Source organism: Arvicanthis niloticus, chromosome 8 (assembly GCF_011762505.2).
Source record: "Arvicanthis niloticus isolate mArvNil1 chromosome 8, mArvNil1.pat.X, whole genome shotgun sequence".
In the NCBI taxonomy this organism is placed as follows: Eukaryota; Metazoa; Chordata; class Mammalia; order Rodentia; family Muridae; genus Arvicanthis; species Arvicanthis niloticus.
In genome coordinates this window covers 8,004,144-8,012,405 of record NC_047665.1, presented here as the reverse complement: position 1 = coordinate 8,012,405, position 8,262 = coordinate 8,004,144, and positions in this window count along the sequence as shown.

The window sequence follows — 8,262 nt, the reverse complement described above, 5'->3', positions numbered from 1 at the left end:
CCTCACATGGACTATGGATCAATAAGCTGGAGAACATCTAGGAGGGTCTCTGCTGGGCACTTTGCATCCTGACACAGGGTGAGTTGACAGTTTTGATTCTGGGAGGTTTCTGACTGGCCTGACACTGTGTGCTGAGGTTGTTAAGATCTACACCTGCAGTAATATGTTTTTAAGGAAGAGGTCATGTTCACGTTAACTCTGTTCTAATGGTCTGTTTTAATTGCTTCATTTTATTATTAGTTATCATTGTTAATAATTATTAACAATGAGTTATTCTTAATAATTGAGGCACATTGTTTACTGTGCCTCATATATAAATTAATGTCATGTATGTGTGTACGTATGTATGTATGTACGTATGTATGTATATGGAAAATACGTTTGGTACTATTATGGTCCTGGCATCTAAGGAGGATCTTGGTACATTTTCTTCATGGATGAGGCAGGCCCACTGTATCTTTTCCCAGTGTGTGCTTGACTGTTTATTTTTTATCAGGTGAACAGTACCCTTTATAGAATAGCAGAACCTGTAAGCCGTAGAGTGTGGTTAGGGAAAGTTAGATTGCTGGAGAATGCTCTTTAGTGGGTCGCCTGGGCCTTCTTTTCTGTCTTCACTTCCCAGATGTTACAGGGTGGTTGAGTTTCCACTGTCCTGTGCCCCACCAGGATGTACTGCCGGCTAGAAGCCTGGAGGCAACAGGTTGAGCAGCCATGGCTTCAGACTTCTAAAATCATATGCCCAGATAAACTTTTTCTTTTGTCAAATTTATATCACCCTTTGAATAACCGATATTTCCCCACAGGCTCATTTTGGACAGGTAGTCCTCTTTGGGGAGATTGTGGAAGCTCTAAGGAGACAGAGTCTAGCTGGATGTAGCAAGTCACTGGGGGCTCTCAGGGATAGCTTCCTGTCTTGTCCCCCATCTCCTTTCTCCCTGCCCCCCCACCGGGTGAAGAGCTCCCCTATCAAATGTTTCTGCCATCATGGTTTTGCCCAGGCAATGTGGGGCCAAGTAGCCATGGACCACACTCTCTCAAACCATTCCTTCTGCTTACGACACTCTGTCAGGTATGTGGTCACGCTGATGCAAAAGGCATCTTACGTTTTCTAAAGTGGCACAGGGATGGGGGTCACCGCTATGATGGATCCAACGGTGTGGTTGCTTGGCCTTTGGAACTGATTTATGGGACCAATTTGAGAACATTTGGAGCTGCAAACTGGAGAAGTTTTAGAATGCTATGTGCAGAGCTTAATGGGTGGGAGTTCAGGACACTAGAATGTTGGTAGGAATATAGACTGTAAATAACCATGCAGCTCAGATGAGAGCAAGGAGTCTCCCAGGAATCCTTGTTTACCCAAGGATACAAGTAAGGAAGAAGACTCATGTATCCCTACAAGTATTATTTATAACAGTACAAGCTGGGAACAGCCCAGTGACCACCCAGTGACAAATAGATTGTGACAGACCAATACTGTCAAATAGTAGTTGATAAAAGAAATATTCCTGCATACAGTGAAATGGCTGGATCTCAAAAAACAAAAAAACAAACAAACAAAAAAACACTAAGTGAAATACCCACTCATTGTATGATTCCATTTATGTGAAATTCTGGGAAAAGCATATCATAGCAGATCAGTGGGGGCAGGGTCAAAGGTCAGTGGGCCGTCTGACTGCAGACAACATGCAGAGGGAACTTTAAGAGGACAGTAGAAAGGTTGACCGTTCATTTGTAAATTAATTGTGGTTATAGTTACATAACTACATACAAATACTGAAGTTAATCAAACTGTGTCCCAAAAGCCAGCAAATGTTATTGCCTGTGATTTATACCTCAATAAATCTAAGTAAGAATATAAATTTCAAACGTAAAAATAAAATAAGGCAAAAAAACAATGATTCCATGTGCCAGTGGGTGGAGTAGTTGGGAGTGTCACACATTGTTGAAGTGTGAAATCGGGCAGCCCCTCTGGGGGAAGGGGCTGGCTGTTTCCTCCAGAGTAAAACCGCGCACTTGCCAGATTCCATTCCCGAGTATTTACTCAAGAGAAATGGAAACATATGTTCACCAAGAGACTTATACGTGAATATTAATAGCAGCTTCATTCACCAGCGTCTCAAACTTGGAGTGACCCGAGTTTCATCCGTCAGTGAATGGACAGATTGTGGTGCAGTTGCACTGTGAAATATTACTTGGAAAAAAAACATCCTCCCTCCTCCGAAAAATAACAGAACAAAACAAAACCAACCCCCACACACACCAATGGTGAGCATAGCACCCAGGGTGCCTCCCACTGCACCTGACTGGAAGAAGAGTGCTCTCCCGGGGCTCTCCAGAACAGACAGAACCGTTGTCTAGGGCGAAGGATTTGGCTGTAGAGAGGCTCAAGGAAACTGGTGGAAACAGAATGTTCTTGCTCTTGGCTGACTGTTGGGTTCCAGGTCCGTCTGTGTTTATCAAGATTCAACAAAAGCTGAAGTCAAAGCTGGAGCATCTCAGTTTACATCTGTAAGACAACTGCGCCAACCAAGACTTCTGCCGGCCTTTAGTTTCAGCGTGTTATTAGGATGAATATATAACGTGGGATTCTCCTTTTAGATGCTGAATTAAGAACCGGAAACAGAAGCCAATTTTGAAAAGTCTCTATTTTTTTTTTAAATTAAAAAAAATTTACTTTATGTTTATGTTCTCTCTCTCTCTCTCTCTCTCTCTCTCTCTCTCTCTCTCTCTCTCTCCTTCCCCGTGTGTGTGTGTGTGTGTGTGTGTGTGTGTGTGTGTGTGTGTACATGCCACAGAGGCCAGAAGACAGTATGGGTCTCATGGGACTGGAGTTACAGGTCGTTGTGGGCCACCACATGGGTGCTGGGAATCAAAACTGGGCCCTTTAGAACAGTCAGGGCTCGTAACCTCTGAGCCTTGTCTTCAGCCCCAAAGTGTCTCTTTTTAAAAGTGAAAGATGCAGCATCCTCGGGGGCTTTACGGCTCCTTCCACTTTAACACAGCCCCATTGATTTTTTTCCATGTGGTTTGCCCCATATTGAACAGTTACTGCGAGACAGAAGATTGGAAAAGCAAAAGTGTCGTCCTTCCATCTTCTGGAAATAAGACCAGGGCTTAGGTTTTCATCTAGGCCCAGCAGGCCCCTTGCTTATCTGTCTGTTTATTGCCCCTGGAGAGAACCTGAAGCTTATTTAGATAATATCCATGGAAGGTTTTTTTTTTTTTTTTTTTTTTTTAAATCCCTGTTATCTTAATCTAGTAATAGTCATTTTAAAAATTATTTTGTTCTATCCACATAATGGATTCACTGGCCTACTTTGGGGATGAGGGTGGCTCGGATATGCTGTATTCTGAAATGGACACTTTCGGAAGGGAAGGGACAGATGTTTACGGCATTCGGGGCACAGGCTCAGTTGTCTTGTTTGGGTTTACTCCCTGCACCTGGCAGCTCCTCCAGCCTTACCCCGGAGCTGAGGTCAGATCGAGGAAGCCTCGAGGATTTTTCAGTGGTTAAAAAAAAAAAAAAAAAAAAAAAAAAAAAAAAAAAAAAATGGGATTGCAGCTTGGGGTTGTCCTGACTCTGGGATGTTTCTGTTGCACATCACTGAAGATGCACTGTGATCCAGAGGCAAGCAAGAGCATAGCCTCCTGTCTCAGACCTGAGATGACGTCCAGCCTGCCTGTGACTGTGGCACACGAGTGGCTGATGTGTACACCAAAAACCCCCACGCCCCATCCAACATGTCGGCAGGATAGCTTTCAGAAGTCCTGGAGGCTCTGGGTGAATCTGCCCTTGTACACACACACACACACAGCAAACTATATACCTCCCATCCCACCAGAAAGACCCCACAATTTTCTTGTGAAAGGGCTGACAGAAAGTTCCCAGGGTGTGAAAAGCTTGTGTTACCGTCTTCTTCGAAGCATATTTTACACTGGATTGAATTTCCCTCCTTTATGTTGGAGTCAGCGCCAGGCACAAAAAAAATACCACCACAAGTAATGAATATGAAGATAACCTTGTTTTTTTCCTTAAACATGAGGGTCAGGCAGCAACCCCAGGCAGGTGTGGGACTCTGCCAGGATCTGTCCAGGTCCAAGGGCTCCTGGTGGGGAAGCGGGGTTAGGGCTGAGCTGGGCATTTGTGAGGCAGGGCAATGGCTTTTGTGTGTGTTTGAGGCTGGGGGAGGTTCATGGCCAGGTCACAGCGCCAGCATTCTTTCCTGGGCCACAGCAGCACTGAGCCCCAAGCTGGAGCAGCCGGGGCAGGGGCGTGCAGGGCTCAGAAGGCAGGCCTGCAGCTGCTGTGTTTGGTTTCCCCTTGGTCCCGGGGATTTAGATAAAAGGGTTGCTTTTATTGATTGAGGGGACTGGGGGAGGGAGAGGCCTCTGGAATCAGCCTTTGCCTTTTTGCTTTTCTAAGCAAACATTTATTGAGCATTTACTGTGTGCCAGGCACCCTGCCAAATGCTTTTCATGCATTATCAAGTTTAATCCTCACGACAGGCCCACTGTTTCGGTCTCTTTTCAAGTTAGCAGACTAAAACCTCAGAAAGGTTAAGTATCCTATCCAAGGCTGCACAGCATATAAACGGTGGTACAGAAAGTGAATCCACGATCTCTCTTCCTCTCCCCCCCCCCCCCGCCCGCCCCACCCGCCCTCCCTCTCTCTCTCTCTCTCTCTCTCTCTCTCTCTCTCTCTCTCTCTCTCTCTCTCTCAGATGGATGGCTCCATTCTTTCTGCCCCAACCCCAGTCTACCTGCTATTCTGTCACCACAGTGGTCTGAGAACTCAGCCATGTATTGTCTGATATGATAATCTTTAAACTGCTCCTACTTCTTCTGAGTTGAGTCAGTGGGTAGCATCCAGTGACCAGAGTTTGTTCAACTGCTACCCAGAGAGCTTGGATATGCAACTAGCTTCCATGGCAACACCTGCCTCTTTGCCTCCTCTGCCCTCAATGCCAAACTACTGCCTGACTCTTCTGTACCACCTCTCCCTCCTCCACCTCATGAGATAGGGCAATTTCAGAGCCTCCCCCCATTGGATTGATCCCCATCCCTGAGGGTGTGCCTGGCCCAGTTGGTATTCTTTGCCTTCTCATAAAGCCACATGAAGAAGCTGGCCATTGACTAGAGATGAAGGCTCTGCCTACACCCTCTGAGGCGACAGAAGACCCAGACAGGTACAGCCCTGAGAGATGAAGTGGGCTAGATCCTGAGCTGAGAGTCTAGGTCACACTCACCCTGGACAGCCCTGCAGTGGTTCTGGGGTGCCGAGTGGAATATTAGATCCAAGTCACACACAAACAAACCGGTTACTGTGGCACGCCAGGTGATACTCTGGCCAATGAGAAGCCACCTGGACAAGGATTATCCAATTTGGAGATCACAGAGACAGAAACACATTCGATGCCACTTGCCGAAATGAGTTAGGACCCTGGCTGGGTGTTCAGGTTGCAAAAACTCTCAGGGGCATTAGGGGAGATCAGTGCTACCCACTTTAGTTAATGAGCTGACAGTGCTGCCATGGAAACCCCTCAGGTTCATCCTAGAAGGAGAGCTATCTAATTTCCTTGATGAATTCTTCTGGAGCCTCAGTCTCCTGATCTGCAGCTGGGGAAGCCGACATTAAAACAGCTCACAGGTAGTGGTATTCAGAACGGTGATTGCCACTCCCCCATTCCCAGTACATATGAATCTCTCCAAAGACTGGGTAGAGATCAATTCTCCAGCCTACTGCTGCTAGTTAGTTGCTTTAGATGAATATAAAAATCAATCCTGAGTTTCAGTAGCTCCGAGGGATGTAATCTGCATTGCAGGCACAGGTTGATCTAACTCTTGGATACCCTTGGACAACATAGCAGGCCCGGGGCTTGCAATGTCGGTGAAGCAGCTTGGACGAGCATTAGAATATCATCTGAGCCACACACAAGGCCCACGGTTGGCTAGCTGACTCCAAGAGCAAGATGGCAGCATGAGCTTCTGCCAAACAGACAGGCTGACTCCGGACTCACTGCTCTTCATATGACCTTAAGTGAGTTGCTTAGGCTGGGCACCTTTCTGTGTGTTTCAAGAACTTGTGCAGTTACTGTGTGATACCTTGAGCCCCAGCAGGAACCCTGGTGGTCAGGTTAGAGAGGACACCCTAGAAGAAGTGGATCATCTTCCCCTGCAGTCTCTCACCTGCAGGGTGCTGACCCTAAGGGACAGACTCCTCCACTAGGTGGGCTGTGTGCTCTGGAGCTTCTTCTGTATTAGAGACACATGGAGATCCTGCTAAGACATCCTGTCCATTGTTCAGTCAGTCAGTCAGGCTAATCTGCCTGCCCCTCGATAAGGGGAGCGATCAGGTTTCAGGGAGATTTCCCTGGGATTACTTCCAGTAGCCGCTCAGTCTAGACGGGCCTCTCAGTTACAGGGGTGCAGACAAAGGCGAGAACAGGGACCGCATGGGCACCGGGTAGCCACAGATCCCTTTGGACGCCTCCTCCACCCTCTCCTCCTTCCATCTTTATCTTCTCTTCCTGGGAGGCCTGGGCACAGAGAAAACTGATTCACTAACCTACGGACTCTCCTCAATCAGGCTAAAGTCTTTGAACCCCCAAAGTGTTCCAAGTCACGTGCCTGGGAACATCCTAAAGTGTCCTATGAAGTGTGCTTTGTGCAGTGTGTGTGAAAGTGCAAAAAACACATATGCATCCTCCTGTTCAGCCACTGGAGGCCTCTTGATATGGAGATGCTTGCTGTGCCCAGTATGCAAATGAGGTTGGTTAGATACACAATAGTAAAGCCCCATGAATGGCAGGGGCTCGGCAGCATTGCTCTAGTGCCAAGGGAAAAGTCTGGGAGGGGCATGCTGACCACTGCCATTCTTGATACATATGTACATACATACATACACACATACACATACATATACACACATATACATATACACACACATATACAAATACACACATATACATACACACATATACATATACACACACATATACAAATACACACATATACATACACACACATATACAAATACACACATATACATAATACACACACACACACACATATATATATATATATATATATATATATATATACACATACACACACATAAACACATGATACATGCTTCTTTTGTTTGTTGTTTTGATTCAGGCTGATGTTGAACTCACAATCCTCCTGCCTTAGCTTCCAGAGTGCTGAGATTATAAATACGTCTGGACCATCGCACTTCAGCACACCTATCTTGTCACAAGAGGACCCAGAAGGTCTCTAGATGGCGCGTGTAGTCCGTCTACACACCTCCGTTCTGGGTTTTAGCATGACTGGGCCACTTTGCCCAGGACAAGTCCTTTCTGGCACAGTGTGCTCACCTGTGAAATTGGCAGAAAATCTACCCTGCTTCGATGTCATGAGAGTCACCACAGAGAAGTCATGTAAAAGACTTTGGAGGCTGCAGAGTACTTGCCAATGCTAGTCCCTGTTCCTACCGTCACAAAATAGGCTTCAAGGGAATGAATGAATGAGGCTGGCTGTCCTTCTAAAATGGGATTGGAGTATTTGTCCACTCCCTTTCTCAATCACTCAGCCTTGCCTGGCCCCGAAGAATGTGGGGAGCAGCCCTGATTGGCAAGTACCCTCAGGGTAACTCATTCCTGATTATTCCTTAATTCTGGTTTCCTGAAGTCCTGAGCAGAGGGCATATCCTGGCCTTTTCTGGTGTCCTGGAGATGTACAGGGGTGGCCGTCCGCTTGAGGTACTACTATGCCAGAGAGCTCTAAGTTGGGGAGGGGCTTGCCTTTTCCTGGGTTTGCAACAAAGCTTGGAGAGGAGTGGCCTTAAGGTGGTTTGTCTGGGCACACCAACTCAATTACATGAGGTCTGGGGTCCTGAGGAGACGGACAGACAGACATGGCTACTTGTGTTGGGTTTGGAACAGGTCTGGCGTCATTTCACATTGTTTTCCTGTTCTCCCCACGCCCTCTTTACTCTGTCACGCCCTCTGACAGGGGTGAGAGACTCAGCTCCAGAGAACAAGGTAAGGCTCATTGAACAGATTAGATTTCTCCAGAGCAGCAACACCCCAAATGGTAACAGAATGAGTGCCCCTTGCTTTTCAATAGGCATGACTTCCACTTCGAAGTCAGCTTAGTGCTGAGGGCCTCAAATCAGAGCCTGCATGGGTTGAGGCTGCCTGGATCTGCACACACACACCCCACCCCCGATGCCACAGGCACCCAGGCTGAGCACTGTGCGCT